Source organism: Chenopodium album, chromosome 4, assembly GCF_948465745.1.
Source record: "Chenopodium album chromosome 4, dcCheAlbu1.1, whole genome shotgun sequence".
Lineage (NCBI taxonomy): Eukaryota > Viridiplantae > Streptophyta > Magnoliopsida > Caryophyllales > Amaranthaceae > Chenopodium > Chenopodium album.
The window spans coordinates 53,823,346-53,846,145 of NC_137837.1; the positions used below are offsets into that span (position 1 = coordinate 53,823,346).

General features: G+C 36.2%; 1 pseudogene; it reads right to left on the reverse strand.

The window, feature by feature from the left end:
• Positions 1 to 20,444: 20,444 nt before the first annotated feature.
• Positions 20,445 to 20,542, reverse strand: LOC145629814 (small nucleolar RNA R71; annotated as a pseudogene).
• Between the last annotated feature and the right edge of the window lie 2,258 nt (positions 20,543 to 22,800).

The following is a 22,800-nucleotide window of genomic DNA, read 5'->3' on the forward strand; positions in this document are numbered from 1 at the left end:
ACATTTTATTTTATTTATTTATTTATTTTTACAAGAAGAGAAAGGATTTCATGAAAGATAGTCAAACGACACTGACAAACAATTTTGAGGAAAATCTAAAATTCTAATACAAATACAATTTACGTTAAAACTAGTTACATCGCAGATTCGATCAAATATCGCCTTTATAAAAATCTTCATCTCAAGCAATACAATCTGTGAGTTAGCACTAATTCGGCTGGAGATCCATATATGAATAGTTGTTTTGGTGAAAAACTCATATAGTCTTCTACACACTTTTGGAGATTGTGAAACCCTAAATCTTCAAACTTTGACAGACAAACAAACAAATAAATTAAACCTAATAGATCAAACTTCATCATAAAGATGTGATCTTTTACTGAAAGCAATTAAAAAGTTTTTTTGGGGCTTACCACCGGTAAAAATACCGATGGAAGCCCCTACAAAAATTTCCAATTGAGATCAAAAGAAAAGAGATGGAAGAGAAAGAGAGAGAAGGAGAAGATTGAAGGAAAACCTTTAAAAAAGAAAAATCTAGCAATGGAGGCTAGAAAAACCCTCCCAAGGGAGAAACCCTAGAGGGAACCAAAAAACCCTCCCAAGGAGAAAACCTGGAGGGAACCAGACTATAGTGCAGAACATCTTGAGTGATGCGTCTGTTTATTATCGCTTTCATTCTTGTTGATTTGGCTAACTGGTATTACTGCACATAATTTAAGGAAATTTATTACGAAGTAGGTTCTCTATCCAAAATATTAACTTCGCTCATGTAGTACTTTTTTGGGGGGAAGTACATTTGAAGGATTGTTAGACAAAATAAAATGTCTCGCAACATAAAATAATATAGCAAATGTACTTGGAAGAAAGAGGAAGGAAGAGAGAGATAGAGTGAGTGAAAAAAGGTGAGGTAGGGTCCACCTTTGGAATCAAAAATGGTTTCACGTGCAAAAATGACAAAATAAAAAATTGGGACCACAACTACTGAGAGTATATTTTGTATCACTAACAATTTTTATAAGTACCACTAAAAAATATTGAGTATTACTGGGAGTGTACTTTGTACCACCAAGTTGTAATGGTATTATTTGATAGCCTAATTAGACATTTGAACCTTTTTTTAAATACCACTAAAATTATATTTTGTACCACTGAGAATGTATTTTGTACTACTTAATCTAAAATGGCAAAATTTAAATCTCGCATGAAATGACTAATCTACCCCTGCAATGCACTTCTAAATCTCTCTCAACCCTCCGTTTATATAACCTCCTTTTTTTGGTGCCACTATTAATCTCATTTTTGGTCCATCGGTCAATATTAATTTCAACTTTTACGAAATATTTATGTTTTATGAGTGCAACTAGGTGCATAACTCCTATATTTTTAGGATGCATATAGGAGGGTTAATTGGTAAATTCATTTAGTTTTTGAATTTTTTTTATTGCTACAGTGGTATGTTTAATGTACTATTACACTTACAGTGGAATTTTTAATGTACTACTAGAGTATAAGCTGTTTTAGTAGTATCATTCATAGCTATTTACTTGGTATGTAAAAAGCAGGTATGCGCCAATACTTAATCATGTTTTATCACACCCAACTTTGTACCCCTTTTATTTTTATCAACCCATGTAACTTGAAACCAGTTGAAGAGGTAAACTTTGCTGACTTCTGATTATTTGCACATGAGTTGCAACATGGGTCGTAGGTTAAAAAAGAAAAAATAAATAACAAAAAAAGTTTAAAAAAGAATAATTTTTTGGACATATCATGTGTTTTGGACCTATCACGTGTTTGGTAACTTACTATAACATGTTAGATGAACGGTTGAGAGTGATAAAAGTTAAAGGGGTATAACGTTGGGATTGTTAAAAAAAACGAAAGTTGGGATTAACATTGGCGAACAGATCAAATTTGGAGTTTATCATGGCAAATTTTCCTACTTTTTTTAAACATCTGCTAATGTAATACTTTCATCATTGTAAGATCATCATCAATGGTGAGACTCATTGGATTTTTTTAAGAAGTGAGAGTTTTTTTTTTTTTTTTTTTACAAAGAATACCAATAAGGCCCTGTTTAGTTCAACTTATTTTTACTTATTTTTAAAAAGTATAAATTTAGATAAGCTCATAAAAAATAAGTACATATCACATAAGTTAAAAAAAAAGTTCACATCATATCATCATTTTATGAGCAGTTTTTTATCGCTAAATATCTTTAATTTTTGTAATGAAAAAACTTATGAAAGTAACATATTAATAAAATACACATTATTGTGAATATAACAAGACCCCACTTAATATTATTTTTTCGTTATAGATTACCGTACACTTAAGGTCAAAATTTGGTCAGATTCAGATCGATCAGACTAGATCAGATAGACCAGACCAGATTAGATAAGTTTTGATAACAAAAAAAAAAGGTGAACTAAACAAGCCTTAAGTTGGTATATAAATTTAGATACCCAAAAATAAAGTTGCTAAATTTAGATACTCAACTTTGGGTTTCAATTGACAACGAAAGTGAACCCCTTAACTTATAATAATTTTATTATTTACTAGTTTTGTGCCCCTTGCAATACCCGAGTTATTTATTAAATTTTGAGATAATTTTTTTAATTTGTAGGTCAAATTTCAAAATATATCTCTAATACAAAATTAGTTAGGAATTGATGTGCTTTTGTGACGATTTAAATTGATGTACTTTTGTGACGATTTTTATCATATTCTTAGCTTAGTTGAGAGCGTCTCTCTCTAGTTTTAGGGTTAATTTAGGAGTATATTTAGAGAGAGAAAGTGAGGAATTTCAATGGTGATTGAGATATTGAAGATTCAATGGTAACAATTGTGTTGAAGATCTTCTCTATTATGAATGAGCATTTCTAAATCTATCTCATTTTATTGCCTTGTTTGATGTTCAAGTTTGTTTGGATTGATTTTGATGTTCGATTCATGATTAGTGTAGTTGATGATGATTCTAGAGTTGTTGTTTAGCTAGGAATTGGGGGAAACTTGTATGATTGATTGATTGTGATTAATTTGCGAATTGTGTTGATTGATTGTTGAGATTAAAGTGATAAATGGAAATTGTGCATGTGTGTAATTCGATTAGGCCTTGAGAATTATGCTATATTGCATTGTAATTACTAATGACACGAACAATTGATTTAGGAATTGCAATTATCGATTGATTTGGATTGTGATTCTCTTTGTTTGTTATTCTTAAGACATCTAGCTTAATGATTAGGAGATAGCTCTTTGATTCAAATTGATTGCTCTTATCATTAGTCTCCACAACCTTTGATTGGCATGTTTGTCCCAAGTTGTTGCAATTGTCATGATTACTTGTTGACCCCCTTTTCTAGTGTTTTATTTCCTTGGTTGTTTGTTTTGTTAGTTGTTAGTATTCTCTCTATATCTTTGACTTCAACCTAGCTTAGTCACCCAAATCGAAAGCATTTGAACATTACCGTTCCTTTGGGTTCGACCCTTGACTTGCCTCTATACGTGTATTTAGGTTTGTTAAGTGTTTATAAATTTCGTTTGACCGAGGGAGGATTGGTTTCAACGATCTAGTTCACTCCTCGTCAAAATGGCGCCGTTGCCGGGAAATGATGTCTATGTTTGAGTATTTTTTATTTCTTGAGTCTAGGTCTTTGTATATACTTTTCTTTTATTTGATTTTCATTTGTTTTTTGAAAAAAATGGCATGTCTATCATTTCCTCAATTTGACAATGAGCCTTTTTTTTTTAATATTTCCATACACTTATTGGGTTTTTGAATTAGAATTGTTATGGTCTTTGAGAGGCTTGTGAGATTTGTTATTTTTGTGTGAATGAGCAAACTAGGGATGAATTTGAAAGCATGCATAATGTTGAATTTAGAGCATTGTCAATTAATGATGCTTGTGATTTCTATGTTTGGTTTGCTAGGGATGTCAATAATGGGGGTAATCATGTTTCTAATATTGATGTGCAATGTCTTGATTCTTCTAATATTAGAATAAATTCTCAAAAATTGTCATATGATCCCATGATTGAACCTAGAACAAATGCTTTCAATTCTATTTCCCCTTTTGTTCATGATAATGAGGTGCATGCTCAAGTTGATGCTAATGGTGTGTTCCAATATTCTTCATTATTTACCATGCCTTCCTGTGATGTAGTTCATTCCCTTAATAACGAATCTTATATGCTTGATGGTGCCTCCTCTCCCCTATTTAATGAAAATGCACATGATTTTAATGTTCATGATCCTACCCTTGGCTGTGACTCTTCTTTTACTATTGATCAACCCTCTTTGCCTTTTCATTCTCCAAATTCTTGTGATGAATCTCTAGTCCCCTATAACCAAATTGATGAATCTTTGAGGGAGTTAGAGATGAATCCTAATCTTAGGCCCTTGGAGAGACAAATGATGGAAACTTTAAGGAGCCAATTGGAGATGATTAGAGAGCGTGAGGATCTTTTTAAATGAAGAATTGAAAAGAAAAAAAGAGTTAGAAAATGAATTGTCATATTTTATGCTTGTTTGTGAAAAATTCCTATCCAATGTGTGTGTTGAGGATGATGATGATGATTTTGAGCAACCAAGAGAGGGTGAGGATCCGTTTGATGAGCATTTGAGTGATGGTGAAGGAGTTGTGAATGAAGAGAGTGTTAATTTCGAAAACCGCAACCCTCCTTCCTATCTTGATGAGTCTCTTATGCATGGTTGTGATTCTTCTATCCATGAGTACTTGGACTCGTTTGAGTTTATAACCCATAAGCTCTTTGAGAATCAAAAGAAAACCCATAGCCTTTTGAATGAGTTCATTGATGATGCTTCATGGGAGAGAGATGATTTTGAAATGAATTTGCATCCATTCATGCATGGTTTCGAGATTTTGGCTTGAAGGAAGTTGAGGGAATTCTTGTCCATGAATGTAGTGGAGGAGATTATGTTGTTCTCTTGGAAGTTGGATGTTTGAGGGAGATGGAGACCATGAGTGTTCTTCTTTTAAGAATTCTATGATTGATTTTTGTGCCTTCATTGGCGATGTGAGACCTTGTGGTGAGGGAGTAGCTACCCTTTTTTCCTTTATCATACCCCTTTTTCAAGAAGATTTAACCATATCCCTTACACTCCTATATCCCTCCCTTCTTTTGTCAATAAGCCTATTGGGGACCCTCTTGTCTATGAAGATTTACATTCCCTCATTCGTCTTCTTTAAAAGGATGATTATGCCACCCAAAAACATTTTGAGGAGAGTTTGCCTTATTTTTCTTCTTCTTTTTCTTATTTTGTTGAATTTGCTTTTGATTTTTCTTCCTTTTCTTGGCATCTCTCTCCTCATGGGTGTGCACTAAGCTTGTTGCACAACCTCTTCCCGTCATTTTCCTACCTTCTATATTACGAAATGTGTAGTAGAGCATTTGACAAACTCTTGCGTGTGTTAAATTATTATTTTCTAGAGCGGTAAAGCTTGGACCTTAAGCAAGCCTTTCTCGGAAAGTAACCCGTATTTTATTGATTTCATTTTCTTTTGTTTTTAGAATAGATTTTCTCTCATGAAAATGTTTGTGTACCTTTTGCTAAATACATGACTTGATATACTTTGGTGCATTGGTTTGGATCAAGATTCAAGGAAGTATGATTCAACATTTGTTAGCATAAGGAAAACAAGATTCAATATAAGAGGAAATCGGCTTTGAAAGGTTAAATTGGGTCATTTACGAGTATTTACACCTAGCAACATTTGGTAATATTTTTCCTTGCTTTTTCTCTAATGGTTGATGCCTTATTGGACATGTGTTGGTTTTGTTGGATTGATCTCTTTGTTTTCCCTTCCTGTGGATTATTTGATTTGTGTTTGATTGTTTTGTCTCATGCAAGCTTGGGGGAGGGTATTCTATCATGTTTGGTGGGATATTGATTCATATATGCCATGCACATTTGTTTATGCTTTTCCATGTTCTCTTATTTTGATACTATCTAAAAATATTTTTATTTCTATTAAGGAAAATTTGCAATGTGTTTTGTTTTGTTCTTGCTTTAGACATAATACTTTTGGACTTGTATAGTTGAATGCTTTTCTTCTTAAATGGTAACGATGTGCGCGGTTTGAGAGCATCTTTGGTTGACTCTAGGGCGGAGTATGCTAAGGTAGTTATTTAGAACTTTTAGGACCTTGAACCTGGATTCTTATGTTTTTGAAAATTTGCAATTGCTCCCTTTTGGTGAATTTGAAACTAATAGTGAGTTTTTGCTACATCCATGTGAGGTTTACAATTTTTCAAGATTTCTACTATTACTTGCATGAGCGGCATGGATCCTTGATTATTGCAGACCTAATCTTGAATCTTGACTCATAATTCTCAAACACGAGACTGAACCATCTAGAGAGGACAAAGGCATATTTTTCGAGGTTGTAATTTTTCTTTTCTAGGATTATCTTGTTTATTTTTAGTTCTTGGGTTTACATTTGCCTTCTTGCTAACCATTTGAGCCTTTTCCCTTCTTTTCAAGTCACATCTAGAATTTTGAGCCTTTTGTTTCTTTTTGTTCCATTTTTGTGTGAAGCAAATGATCATGCTATTGGAGATTGTAGTATATGAGTTTGGATATTAGTTCTTATTTGTAAGCAATCTTGTGTTTTGTATCTCTTGTGAATAATGACAAGTGAATAAATGAAAAATCCTTCCAAAATTAAAAAAGGTAAGGACATTCAAATGCAAAGTTGAAAAATCCGTCCATAGTTAAAAGAGGCGAGGTGTAGACACCCATTTGTGTCTCCCCAAAACCAAACCCAGTGATGAGTACCTTTCACGTCGAATCATAATCGAATGAAGTGAAAGTGTGGAAAGTTTAGTGTTGCGGATAGTTTTAATTTCTTTTCTCTTCTCTCTGTTTTTGAAAACTTATTTTAAGAGCTTTCCAACGATATATTATAAGCCCAATTCCGATGAATATTAAGGAAGTTATGGCCAATTTACTAAACTGGGCCATTTTTGAGCCTTATATGCGGTCTAATGATCTATGGGAGGGCCTAATAGATTTATCATTCCTAATGCAATTAGGAATGGTTTTAGTCTAGATTCTTCTAGAAGGTTCTTTTCATTCCTAATTCAATTAGCATTGATAAATTGACTTTTGTTGACTTTTCAGAGTTTTAATTAAAATCAAAGAACGTTTTTTGTGGAAGATACGATTTTATCCTCCTGTACGGCAATTTCTATTTGATTTTAAGAAAATGCGTGAATTTCTGAATCAACGCCAAACGCTTGTTGTAGCGCCTGGCGCTAATGTTGGCCTCTAGCGCCAATAGCCAGCGTTGGCGCCAACATTGTTTTATGTGCGCTAGAACTCTGTTTTGATATTTTATCTTTTTGGCTGATTTTCTCTATAAATAATGTGTTAAAAACTCCGTTTTCATTCATCAACATTCATCCATAATCACTTACAATAACCAATTTTCATTCATCTAAAATCACCAATTTTCTCTCTTTCATTCACCAACTCTCATCAAGATTTTCTTGATTATTCTCTCTCTTTCTTTTCTAAACTAGCCTTTTACTACAAAATTCCGCATTCGCAAGACTTAGATACACCTAGCCATATTCGAAGTTGCCTTCGCCCTAGACGTGAAAGGTTTAATTTCTGAAGGTTTGGTCCCAAATCACTATTCAATTATTTAATTGTTTTGTTTTATTATTTTCCTTGAAGTTACTAACGCATGTATTTTGTTATTAGATAGAGGTACGAGGCATCAAAGTAAGTACTTTAATGGTTTTTATTGATGTTATGATATAGAGTTCATGCTTAGGTTGTTATTATGATATTCCTATTATCATGTCTAGGGTAAATTTAATATCAAGTATGATTAAAAGTATGGTGCCTTTTATGTTCTTCCTAATATTTATGATTGTTAGTATCATGTTAGGGCTAAATATATGATTTTATTGTTAGTGACATGCTAGGGTTTGTTATTAATTTTGTTAGTATCATGTCTAGGATCTTGCTATTATTATGCTTTAACATGATTTATGATTATAAATTATGATTATGATTATTTTTATGATTATTATAATAATTTTATGATTATTATTATTATTATGATGATTATTATTATTATGTTGCTTGATATCTATTGTTATTGCTTGATCACACCTTTTTATGCATGTTTAAAGGGAATTTTGTAATCGTAATCACGCTTAATAAGATAATTAATAATTTTGTTAGGGTTAATATGATTATAATTCAAGTGCTCGCCAATAATAGATTTATTTGTGCATTAATATTCAACCAACATAGATAAACAGTTTTAGGGTTAATCCTATTGATTGCATGTTAGTTAGAAAGCGCACATGAATACGATCAGAATAAAGTAGAGGCCTATTATTAGGGCAGGTTCAATCTCTTTTAGGTTGGATTTGTACCTTCGTCCCCGAACCCTATTTTGTTCAAGACCTTATGGAGTTGACGATCTCTTGGATCGTTAAGGGGGGTAACCTTCACCTCGTGAACGGTTTACAAGTTCCTAAAAATACTTGTTGGCGACTCTTTTGGTCTATCTTCTTTCCCTTTGGACGCCACCGTACTATAGTGTATGATCACAGTGGGGTTCAAGCTAGGGGATTAACGCTTGAAATATTCCCTACAGTTTTTGGCGACTCCACTGGGGAGGATTTCTATTTTAATTCCTGAATTTGTTTCGGCAATGATTTAGAATGATTGGATGAGACTCGAAACGTTCTAAATATTTCATGTGCGTAATTTTGATTAACATTATTATCATATGCATAAAAAAGATTTCATTGGAAAGACCATCCGTAATGAGTTAAAACATAGGATTTTACACGTAGGAAATTTGAGAAATATCTTTCACAACTAGGACCAAAATAACACTGAGCGAAACTGGAAAATTTTATCGAGCACAGAAAGCTGCTGAGGCATGTAGGAATTAGCGTCAGTGACTAGAGTATTGGCGCCAGACATTTAACTGTAGCGCTAGACGACAGGCTTGTCGCTAGGCGCTACAGCAAAAACCTGGCGCCAATCTCTGTTTGCTGGCGCCAAATTCTTCCAATACCGAGCTAGAAATATGCGTTCTAATTTCGACCAGTTTTTCGTATTGTTTGCTCGATCCTACTTCCTGATTGAGTTTTTCTCACTTTTTTGAAACCCATATGTGTTCTACATATGGACATAACCCTCTGGGAATTCATGCTCCATCTACTTGATTGAACGCTCTGAGCAACAAAGGGTACATCCGAGAATGTTGAATTCACCAAACCATGGAAGCGAGTTTTTTCTAAAACTCGCGGTGTCCCATCCACTCGCGCCAACCCTTCATGGTTAGGCTTCCGCGCGGTGCATCCGGACAATTAACCATGGACCCTCTATTGACTAAACGATATCCCGAACTTTAGAGAACTAGAGCTAAGGTTAGGTTGCAAACTCATTGCATCATATTGTGCCTATTTGACTAATTGTGCATTATTTGTTATGCATATACTATGATTTCTTAACCGTTTGTTTGACTTGTGTTGAGATTTAATAAATTAATGACTTAAAGAACTTTGCCTAATTAATTAATTAATTTGAGTCAATAAAGTATAATTTTTTAATCAGAATTGACCTAGTACGACTTTAGGCATACCCCTGTTGATTAATAACACCGAAAACAGTCTCAGATTGAAGCTCCATCATTGGCGCCAAAATCTGAACTGTAGCGCCACTCTGTGGAGTGTGGCGCCTGGCGACAGCTCTGTCGTCTGGCGCTACACTACATAGTGCGACGCCAGTCCATTCGTTTTGACGACAGTTCGGATTATTGATTAAGTCATCACCTAGTGTCTAATTAACCAGTTTACTAATTAATTCGGTTAAATTTCGCTGTCAATAACACTTTGTTAAGTCATTAATTGAGTCTAGTCACATAGTCTAGCCACATGGTCATGACACGAGTCTTAACATATCACCTACACTCACTAGTCTTAGCACACACTTTGAGTATATGTCACCATGACCATGTCTTAGGTTCATGCATGAGTCGGTTTTTTCCGTCATTTAAGTTGGGGGTACATCCCATTCCTAATTCTTCATATCCCTCCATCTACATCATTTTTTTCACATTCTATTCCAATCTTTCTTCACTTCCTCCATCCATTGCATGTTGCATAAAGTTTGAGCCAAATAATTAACAATAGATATCCCCAAATTCCTTTTCCACAATACTTGGTCGAGGAGAGGAGGGCGATTAATCAAGGACAACCTCTTTATTCAAGTTTCACTTTTTGATAAACCAGTTTGTCAAAAGAGGAAGGCTAAAAAGATAATGGCAAGTCAAGAAGAGGTCAATGAACTTAGGAATCAATTGAATGACGTGACTGAGTTGTTAAAGGCTTTAACCCTCAAAATTGATGACCATGTGAAGCAACAACAAATGAATCTTATGCAAGAAAGCTTGAGCAAGCTATCTAGTGACTATAAATTTCAGGGCATTAGTTCACAAGGGATCACGCTGGACAAGGAACATCTTCCGCATAAGTTCAACGCCACTGACATCCCTAAATTCAAGGCAACAGATAACCCTTACTTTCATCTAAGAGCTTTTGAAACTATAATGAGCATTAAGGGTATCGATAAGAAGGTTTTCCCCTCTCTTTTCCCACTATCTCTCGAGACCGTTGGCCAGCAATGGTTCTTTTCTCTCGAGAAAGAAATAACCTCCACCTGGGAGTCCATAGCAAACGCTTTCATAGATAGATATAAGTGCAACATCCAAGACAAAACAGACCGTAGACAACTCGAGATGTTAAAGCAAAAAGAAAATGAAGAGTTCACTTCTTTCTTCAATAAATGGAGGGAAACTTTTGCTTATATGATCAAGGCTCCTACCGAAAAAGAATCTGTGAGGATGTTTATCAAGAATCTTTAAGCGAAGTATTCAAAGCACTTAAGATACCAACACAACTTGCATACTTTCAAGGCTGTCTATAATATAGGCATTGACATTGAAGATGACCTTCTGAAAGATAATAGTGCGAGAGGAAATAAGAACGACCATCCTTCTTCTTCCTCTCCCATTAATGAGGTACGTACCACGAACGCCTCTAAATCACGAATCTAAAGATCAAAAAGGGTGTTCACTCCACTTGGTATGAGTCATGAAACAACTTTCGAGAAGCTACATCACAAAGGACTAGTCATGCCCATAGGGCCCATCCAAGATCCAGTTCCATAAGCCAGGTCACCCAAGTGGGACCCCAATAAGCACTACAAATATCACCAAGGAAAGGGTCACGACACTGAGGAGTGTTGGAATCTCAAAGAAGTTATTCAAGATCTGATCGATAACAATTAAACTTTCAAAATTCTAGCCATCGAAGAAGATCAAGCGTCCTTTGATCCATCACTTCTTATCACACCTGTAGGAGAGCCCATGATCGAGACAACTTATATAACCTCTCTCGATGAAGTGGCCATGATTGAGGAGGATGAAAGTCTTTTCTTAGATAATACCACGGAAGACTCGTCAAGTTTAAAAGAGGATGTTCGAAAACTACAAGATGTCGTTGCCATGCTCTTGAATGTGGTAGAAGGACTAGCAAATTGGGTGACGGTTATCGAACAAAATTCTCGCAAAGGATTTAATGAAGAACTCAATGCTCCTAAGCCACGGGCAAAACGGACCATTTGAGAATACACACCAATAGGAATGACTTACAATGAAGATTTTGACTATCTTCACGATCAAGGTCATATTCACCCCATTGGTCCCAGTCAAGACCCTCAACCCGAAAAACGGTTTCCCAATTGGGATCCAAATTCTTACTGTCGATACCATAGAGGTTGTGGTCACACCACCAAAGCATGTCTCGCCCTCAATGATTGTGTTCAAGATCTCATTGATTCAAATCTCTTTCATGTTGCCCCGCGCGACAAGAAGGCCAAGATTAGTAATAATAAAAACAGTGGCTGTAAAGGAAAGAAGAACGACTATCCTTCTTCTTCCGAAAACACCTACTCCAGTAACAGTGTTGGTACTTTTGACCTTAATGAGATCTTAGCCATGGATAATCGAGGATTTAGAAAGGAACTGAGAAAGGATTTCACCCCTATTGGAATTAGCTACGATAATGCTTTCGATCGACTCCATGCCAAGGGACTCATTACTCCTATTGGACCTATTCAAGATCCCCCACTTGAGAAGATATTGCCTAGTTGGAACCCAAATGTACGCTGCAAGTACCATCAACGTTGGGGTCATAGTACTGAGAGATGTTGAGAACTAAAGAAAGCAATCCAATATTTGATCGACAATAACGGGCTTCCAATACCTCCAGTCGGCAAGAATACCAAGTGATGATGAGCCAAGGGACAGGAAGAAATCTTCAACGACAAGATTTCATGATCTTTTTTCTATTTTTTATTCACCTTTTCCCCAATAAGTCTAGCATAGGCACCTTTCTATTCTCTTTAGATTTATTTTGTAAGATCATTATTTCTTTTCTTTAAATAAAATGAGCATTTTATTCTCTTATATATGATCATCACATTGCATTGCATAAAAAAAAAAAAAAATCCGTGTCGAATTAAGCACAAGGTATACCAATGATTTGAGGCACCCCTTGTAGCCACATCATATCACCTTTCACCCTTAAAATATGCAATCCTTTCTTCATAAACCACTTTGAGCTTCGTTTAACGATAAACCTTTCTTTTTTCAACCTACATCTACCTAACCTTGGGATGGGATGGTGAGTAACTTATGAAATTTTCAAAGAACAAAAGGCTTGAGTGATTTAAAAGATTAAAATAGCAAAAAAAAAAAAAAAAAAAAAAAAAGCAAAAAAAAAATATAATAAAAGTGTACAAAAGGGCAAGTGTTCTAATGTCTTTGATACGAAAATGTCTTTGATAAGAACACGTCTCAGATTGTGTCTCTTATCGAGTGCTCGGTACCGTGCCTGAGAAACATGAATGCCAAGTGAGTGATAGACCGCATGATCTGGATTGCCCACACTTATTAAAATAAAATAAATAAAGCAAAAAAAAAAAGAGCTAAAAAAGAGTAGAAACTCAAGCATAAAAATATAAAGATTCGAAAGCGAGGTTGCACACCGTGGGGGCTTATCTAGGGTCTTGAGCCTTTATCCCCTTCTTCTATAAGTTTAGCCTAACCACGTTACAACCCTTAAAAAGACCTTTTTGAGGTATACATACTTGTGCGAGGTTCGGCTAGAGCTACGTTCGGCCTGATTCCTAACGGATACGTAGGCAACCTCACATCGAGGTGCGGCCGTAATAAACATGCATTCATATTCAAATTCACACATTTACACCATGATCATATCAAGGGATCTCCTATGCTCATCCCTATTCATTTAGAGATAGACTTGGGGGCTTGATCCCTATATCATTAGCTTACCTAGCCTAAGAGTCACCACCATTTGACTCTTTTAAAAACAATATTTTCCCACACACTTAGCCTTTGCGGCCTAACTTTAGAATCACTATCACACACCGCACAGATACATGACCAAATATACTTTCCCTTAGGAACCCTTTGTCATGAAATCTTAACATAACGCTGAAGCATGTATCGTCATGTCAAAATCGCTTATCAATCATCATTGCATCACAAAGTATGAAGTGCTTAGCCTCCGTGCCTAAGTTACCCAAATACTTTCATCATTGAGTTAACCATTGAGATAGCCTAGGATTGATTAATCCTTGCACCTTGAGAGATAGTATCAAAAACCATTTGACTAAGCTCATTCAACACTTCAATTCTTTTTTTGCGTCTTTCTTTTTCGGGGGAAAGTCGGTACCCTCCACAAAAATGACAGAAAATTTTTGCATTTTTGCATTTTTGAGTCACAAAATCAACACTTTGCACACACGGGTCATGAGTCACATGTGTCAAACACTTCGAGTCGAGTCAATCACAAAGAGTCAAGTTTATACCTTGAGTCGTGTCAAGTCGATGAGTCAAGCGACGTTAAACCTTAGGTCAACTCTAAGAAAATTAAAGAGAATAGCAAAGTTCTATAATAAAAAATAAATACAGGTGCAGCAGAATAGGGAAGACCCTACTCCAGCGCCAGACGACAACATCTAGTGTATGGAAATAGATTTCAGAGTCTGGCGGTAGAGTCAATTCTTGGCGCCAGAGATATTCTAGCAGCGACAGAGCTCGAAGCCTCTCAGAAGGGTGATTTCGACCTCATACAACAATTTCGGGTTCCTTGGTACGCTAGTTAGCCCCTATAAGCAATTTGACATGATTAAGTAGTCTGTTTGATTACAATCACAATAAGTGATCGACCTAATGAAAGATTGTCTCACTTAGCTTAAAGCGCCAAAGAATTGGCTCATCACGGAGACACCGACATACTGGTTTTAGCGGAAGAAAAGTTCAAGTGAGCTTTAGAGATCGGCAAGCGTTGGTCTTCGAAATATTATCGCAACAAACATTCAATCATCAAAGCTCTTTTGTTCAGAGACGCGTGGACATTTCTTCCAAGCTCTTTTGTTCAGAGACGCGTGGACATTTCTTCCAAGCTCTTTTGTTCAGAGACGCGTGAACATTTCCATCAAAGCTCTTTTGTTCTGAGACGCGTGAACATTTCCATCAAAGCTCTTTTGTTCAGAGACGCGTGAACATTTCCATAAAGCTCTTTTCCTCTAGAGACGCGTGGGCATATCATCAAAGCTCTTTTGTTCAGAGACGCGTGGAAATTTCTTTCAAGCTCTTTGCTCAGAGACGCGTGGGCATCCTATTTTCAAGCTCTTTTGTTCAGAGACGCGTGGACATTCCAACAAAGCTCTATTGTTCAGAGACGCGTGGACACATCATTCAGAAGTTCATATTAAAAAAGAATATAATAAAGAAGCTCTATTGTTCTGAGACGCGTGGAAATATCCAAAAAAAAAGAAGCTCTTTGTTCAGAGGCGCGTGAACATATCAAAAGAATATAAAAAAGAAGCTCTTTGTTCAGAGACGAGTGAACATCGAAATAGAAAGATGGCATTCCCTAGATTGTGAAGAGGTGTAAAAAACAACTGAAGGTAATTTCAAGCGAAGCTGTCTTCGATAGTATTCCCTTGGACGTGGAATATTATCAAAGCGGAAGAGGATTGTTCCAAGTGAAGCAATCTTCAATATTGGAAGTAGTTACAAGCATAGCAGTTTTCAAGCGGGATGACATTCTCTTGGCAGGAGGTCATCAAAACAAAGGCAATGCGTCATTAAATCGGTTACTTTCAGAAATGTGTGCTCAACGGTGCAAGATACACGTTTCTTGAATCTTTTATCTGTTTAACTAACGCTATTTTTGCAGGTATCGGCATTGCAAGAGTGGTTTAGGATCGCCGAACGTTCTGAATCATTCTCCGTCCCTATCGATACTTTGACTTTTGTTTTCGAAACTCGCGTTTCTCCAAACTCATTCAAAGTGGGGGCTTCTGTAGACACCCATTTGTGTCTCCCCAAAACCAAACCCAGTGATGAGTACCTTTCACGTCGAATCATAATCGAATGAAGTGAAAGTGTGGAAAGTTTAGTGTTGCGGATAGTTTTAATTTCTTTTCTCTTCTCTTTGTTTTTGAAAACTTATTATAAGAAAACAGCCAATCCAGTTTGGTTGGTCCATGATGTGGGTACAATAGTAGTGTAGTTGGATGGGGCTTGACAAGAGCTTTCCAACAATATATTATAAGCCCAATTTCGATGAATATTGAGGAAGTTATGGCCAATTTACTAAATTGGGCCCGTTTTGAGCCTTATATGCGGCCCAATGATCTAGGGGAGGGCCTAATAGATTTATCATTCCTAATACAATTAGGAATGGTTTTAGTCTTCTAGATTCTTCTAGGAGGTTCTTTTCATTCCTAATTCAATTAGCATTGATAAATTAACTTTTGTTGACTTTTCAAAGTTTTAATTAAAATAAAAGAACGTTTTTTGAGGAAGATACGATTTTATCCTCCTGTACGGCAATTTCTATCTGATTTTAAGAAAACGCGTAAATTTCTGAATCAGCGCCAAACGCTAGCTGTAGCGCCTGACGCTAGCATTGGCGCCTGACGCTAATGTTGGCGTCTGGCGCCAACATTGTTTTATGTGCGTCAGAACTCTGTTTTGATATTTTATCTTTTTGTCTGATTTTCTCTATAAATAACGTGCTAAAAACTCCATTTTCATTCATCAACATTCATCCATAATCACCTACAATAACCAATTTTCATTCATCTACAATCACCAATTTTCTCTCTTTCATTCACTAACTCTCATCAACATTTTCTTGATTATTCTCTCTCTCTCTTTTCTAAACTAGCCTTTTACGTACAAAATTCCGCATTCGCAAGACTTAGATACACCTAGCCATATTCGAAGTTGCCTTCGCCCTAGACGTGAAAGGTTTAATTTCTGAGAGTTTGGTCCCAAATCTCTATTCAATTATTTAATTGTTTTGTTTTATTATTTTCCTTGAAGTTACTAACGCGTGTATTTTGTTATTAGAAAGAGGTACGAGACATCAAAGTAAGTACTTTAATGGTTTTTATTGATGTTATGATATAGAGTTCATGCTTAGGTTGTTATTATGATATTCCTAGTATAATGTCTTGGGTAAATTTAATATCAAGTATGATGCCTTTTATGTTCTTCCTAATATTTATGATTGTTAGTATCATGTTAGGGCTAAATAAATGATTTTTATTGTTAGTGACATGCTAGGGTTTGTTATTAATCTTGTTAGTATCATGCCTAGGATCTTGCTATTATGATGCTTTAACATGATTTCTGATTATTAATTATGATTATGATTATTTTTATGATTATTATTATAATTTTATGATTATTATTATAATGATGATTATTATTATGTTGCTTGATATTTATTGTTATTTCTTGATCACACCTTTTTATGCATGTTTAAAGGGAATTTTGTAATCGTAATCACGCTTAATAAGATAATTAATAATCTTGTTAGGGTTAATATGATTACAATTCAAGTGATCGCCAATAATAGATTTATTTGTGCATTAATATTTAACCAACATAGATAAACAGGTTTAGGGTTCCTATTGATTGCATGTTAGTCAGAAAGCGCACATGAATACGATCAGAACAAAGTAGAGGTCTATTATTAGAGCAGGTTCAATCTCTTTTAGGTTGGATTTGTACCTTCATCCCCGAACCCTATTTGGTTCAAGACTTTATGGAGTTGACGATCTCTTGGATCGTTAAGGGGTGTAACCTTCACCTCGTGAACGGTTTACAAGTTCCTAAAAAAACTTGTTGGCGACTCTTTTGCTTTATCTTCTTTCCCTTTGGATTCCACCGTACTTTAGTGTATGATCACAGTGGGGTTCAAGCTAGGGGATTAACGCTTGAAATATTCCCTACACGAGGCCAATGAATAAAGTGAAAAATGTAAAAAATTGAAAAAATGAGAAAAAGCAAAGCTAATTCAAAAGGCTTTGGCAAACATTGAAAAAAGTCAAAAATGAAAAAGTTCAAAAACATTTTGATGTAAATGTTTTTCCCTATTTTAAGCATTGAGGACAATGCTTTGTTTAAGCTTGGGGGGAAAGCGTTCTTACACTTTTTGTATGTATTATTGTGGTTATAGCTTTTAATAAGCTTGGGGGTGTTAGTCTATTTTTGTTTTGTAATTACATGGTTATAAAGAGAAGGTTTGATCACCCCTTTTTCTTCACTAATTAGGAATACCTCCAAATTCTAAATTTTAAGCCTACCCCCACCCTTTTTCCTTGACGTTACAACCTTTAGGAAAGCCCTTTTAACTTAGAAGTTGAGTCACATATCGGGGGAGGGCATTATGAGTTAAAGCCTAAGGAGAGGGGATGCAAATTCAAGATGTCGAGAAACCTCAAATCTATTTGTTTTTCCGGTTCCTTTGAGGAGCTATGGAGATGCTCACTAAAAAGTAGAATTGAAGCTAATTGGGAGAATGTGCTAAAATGTTGTGAGATGAAAGTGAATTGAGTTTCATTAGTTCTCTATGCTTAGCATATCCTATGTTTCAATCAACTTTAGATATCTTAGAACGTGCACTCCGTTACTTGTTTAGAAATATTTGCATTCATTTATGCTTGTACATTTACAAAAGTCCACTCATGAACATTTGTTTTCTTTCCTTTTCTTTTTGCTTCTTTTTCGTGCTTTGCCTTGTTTGTTTGGTTTGTGAGAGTTATGGGTCAATCTCTTAGGAAACCCTTACGAGAGCATTACTCGTCCTCTAGGGCGATCTAGGGGTTTAAATGACTTGTCAATTGTTGCTAAAATTGATCGTAATTCCTACAAAAGTGAGTTAGTGTACATTATTGTCTGTTCTTTTTTTCTTTTGTTTGTTTGAATAAGATCATCATTTCTTCCTTTGTTTTGTTTTGCTTGAGGACGAGCAAAATATAAGCTTGGGGGGCATTTGATGAGTGCCATTTATGGAACTCATTCGATGAGAATTTAGGTTGTTTTTACCTTCTTTTCATAGCTTTTTTTCTTAATAAATGCTTAGTTTCACGCTATTGCTCTTTGTTTTGCCTTTTCTCTCTTATTTTGTGGTCTTGTGTATTTTTGATGTTTTTTCTAGTCTTTTCTCCTTTATTTGTTCTCTTTTCGTGGTTCTAGGTATTGTACGAGGTTTGGGTCTCGATAGTGATGATTTTCTAAGTTGAAAGATGCTTATGGAGTAAGCTCATAGCTTTTAAAAAGCTTAAGATGCAATGAAGTAGATGCTCTTAGTTCTAGTGTTTTTGCACTCGAGCCGTGCTTTAATGAAGAAGTGGTGTCGAACCCACTAAAAGTGCTTAAACTTACTGCCTATACCATCATGCATAATCCAGAGTTCGTGGGTTCATTATCGAGCACACGAGTGGCAAAGAAAGACGGAAGAAACCCATATCAAAGAGGGCGCGCAAGCCAGGCACGCGTGGCTCAGGGGAGGGCACGCGACTCTGCCCGCGCGAGCGCTCCTCCCTAATTCCATCTTCGATCAATTTCCTTTTCCGCGCCTCTATAAATACCTTTTTCTAACCGATTTTTGGAGGAAGTTTAAGACATAATTATTATTATATTCTTAGCTTAGTTGATAGCTTCTCTCTCTAGTTTTACGGTTAGTTTAGGAGTAGATTTAGAGAGAAAAAGTGAGGAATTTCAATGGTGATTGAGAGATTGAAGATTCAATGGTGACAATTTTGTTGAAGATCTTCTCTATTATCAATGAGCATTTCTAACTCTATCTCATTTTATTGCTTTGTTTAATATTCAAGTTTGTTTGGATTTATTTTGATGTTTGATGCATGATTAGTGTAGTTGATGATGATTTTAGAGAAATTCTTTGGCTAGGAATTGGGGAAAACTTGTATGATTGATTGATTGTGATAAATTTGGGAATTGTGTTGATTAATTGTTGAGATTAAAGTGATTAATGGAAATTTTGCATGTGTGTAATTTTATTAGGCCTTGAGAGTTATGCTAGATTGCATTGTAATTGCTAATGACGCGAACAGTTGATTTAGAAATTGCAATTATCGATTGGTTTTGATTGTGATTCTCGTAGTTTGTTATTTGTAGAGACATCTAGCTTAATCATTAGGAGATAACTATTTGATTCCAATTGATTGCTCCTATCATAAGTCTTCACAACCTTTGATTGGCATGTTTGTCCCAAGTTGTTGCAATTGTCATGATTACTAGTTGATCCCCGTTCCTAGTGTTTTATTTCCTTTGTTGTTTGTTTTGTTAGGTTTTTGTATTCTCTCGTTATCTTTGGCTTCTACCTAGTTTAGGCACCCAAATCGAAAGCATTTGAACATTACCATTCCTTTGGGTTTGACCCTTGACTTGCCTCTATACTTGTATTTAGGTTTGTTAAGTGTTTATAAAATTAAGTTGACCAAGGGAGGATTAGTTTCAACGACCTAGTTAACCTCTCGTCAAGGACCATAACAAGGATAAGGGTTTCTAATCGTTCCTCATGTCCAAGTTCCCAAAGAGAGGAAATCCATCAAGAAGAAGAAAAAGAATAACGAGGAAGAATGGGAGCTAATCTAAGAGTAGCTTTGAAGGAGTTGGGAACTCCCGGAGCTTATAGGTTTGCAAGTGGGATTGCTCCAGCTACGACACCGATAAATGATTTCGAAATAAGGACGACAATGATCTCTTTGATAGAGAGGCATCAATATAGTGGTGCAAAATGAGAGCCCTCTCAACCATCTTACAGAATTTGAGAAATATTGCAACACAATCAAGGTGAAAGGGGTTTTTCAAGAATTTATTTGACTTAAGATTTTCCCTTTCTCTCTTATCGGACGTGCTTTAGAGTGGTTAGAAAAGGAGGTGAAGAAAAATTCTTTGAGAACATGGGATGAAGTTACTAAGGAGTTTCTCTCCCGATTTTATCCCCAAAAGAAAACGGCCGAAGCAAGAGCTCTCATTCAAAGCTTCAAGCAAAAGTTGAGTGAGATTCTTTATGAGGCATGGGAAAGGTATAAGGAGTATAAAAAAGAGTGCCTACACCATGGGATTTCTACCTATCAAATCATCCAAATCTTCTATAGAGGTTTAAGTCATCAATTCAAGTCTTGCTTAGTTGCTGGTGCTGGAGGCCCTGTCATGAACAAAACGGAGGATGAAGTGGTGAACCTAATTGAGGTCATCTCCTTTCCCAAGTTTGAGATTTGTGAGGAAAAATTGTTCATGGCATTGAGATGGTCGATTGAATAAACCGTTGAACCAATTTTGCTTGTCGACTCTCTCTCACCCTCTCCTAACTCTACTCCTCCTTCAACTTCAAGTAATATGCCAAATGGATGTGTGTCTTGTGATGTTTGTGGGTCATATGACCATCTAATTGTCCACATGGATTTGAGAGTTGTGATGATGGTGAGAATTATGATTATGAGCAAGTGAATTTTGTTACGAATAACAACAATGGACAAAGATTTTATAGTCCAAGGAACTTTGGGAAAAGGAATGCTCACCAACAAAGGGAATTTTGATAATTATAACAATGGTGGTTATAGAGACCAAGGAAACCAAAATTTCCAAGGTAACTATAATAATCATGGTTATAATAATCAAAATCAAGGCCAAGGGTATGGTAATCAATACAATAATCAAGGCCAAAACCGGGGTAATTGGAGTAACCAATTGGGGGAATTTTCAAAATAACAACCAAAGAGGACCCCCACCCGGATTTCCTCCAAAAACCCAAGGCAATGCTGAAAACTTCTATACTCAACCTTCAACTTCTAAGACCACCTTGGAAGAGATCATCGAGAACCAAACCAAAATTTTGAACACTTACATGTCGATAAGTTATAAGAAGTTCAATGAGATGATGACACATAATAAGATGCTTGAAACTCAAATCGCTCAATTGGCTATGTTGGGGTTTGGTAACTCCGAATCACTGCGGAAACAAACCCAAAAACAAGACTGCACTCGCAATAAATAAAACCATAAACATAATTAAATTAATCACAAGATTAAGATAAAACGATTACCTTTGGAGCGTGCTTCGCCCGACCGCTTGGGCTCTTACTTGAAAGCTAACTTCGAAATTATGAAGCCTCCGACGATGATCCACCCGCATCAACAATCACCGACAAGGTCCAATGTATTGGGGTTAGCAAGACCCGACCGATAAACCCGAATAATTGAGTTCAAAAGCTTTCACTAAATGTGATACCTTTTCCAACTCTTGAGTTTAAAGGTTTTCACGTACTTGTGATCCCTTTTCCAACTCTTACTCAAGCATCATTTCCAATGCCCTTACTTGGGTACTTATAGGAAATGATGAGAGTATCATTGTCTCTCCCACCAATGTGGGAAAGTGAGATTTTAACATTTTATTTTAATGCTAAAATTAAATTATTTAAGTAAGCTAGTAACAAATTAAGAAGTGTCAACTATTCATGAGAGAGCAAGTGAGGACCACTTGTTGAGGGGGGGGGGGGGCAAAACTTGCTCCCCACTCTCTCCCTCTCCATGCGCTACATGTTCTCCCCTTCAAGGCTCCCATTTGATCCCCTCTTACACTCGGCCCAGCTACCCGCGCACTCGGCCCAGCTACCCGCACCATGGAGTTGCGGGTTGCTATTAATTGCGGCTAGCAAGGCGCGCACTCCAACTGCGGGCTGTTGATGCTTGCGGCCAGCAAGCTGCGCACTCCGAGTGCGGGCTGCTACTGCTTGCTACGCTTAGGTGCCGAGGCTGGCCCTTGGCTGTTGACAATGATGCGCTAGCACGGACTAGCCTGCCTAGGCTCGGCTCGGTGCGCATGCTAGCCACCATGCTATGCTTTATGCCTCTAGCACTCGGATTGCTCGGGGTATTCCGATGCTAGGGGTATTTAGGGAAATTAGTTGATTTATTACTATTTGCACGTCTCGTCTTTTATTATTTTTGACTAGACTTCCGACGCTCGGTTTCGACGCTCCAAGTTTTAATTTCCGACGTCTAAATAAATATTACTCGTTCAACTTATTAATTCTTTCCGAATTAATTTGTCGTTTCGGCTCGTTGATTGCTTGGGTATGACCCGAAGGGTTTAGTCAAGATTAAGATGTAATATTAATCATACATAAATATTACTGATCGAAAGCGGCCTCCACCCTGGCATTCCAATCACTTGACCTTACTGAGTATATTAGCTTTCTAATGATTCTGAACCCACTATCAAATAATACACTTGTTCGAAGGACACTATTCCTTTAAATCTCCCACTTGTCCTTCCGGACAAGTGTTTAGTGCATAGCCATTTTCCTATGTCGCTTAATGC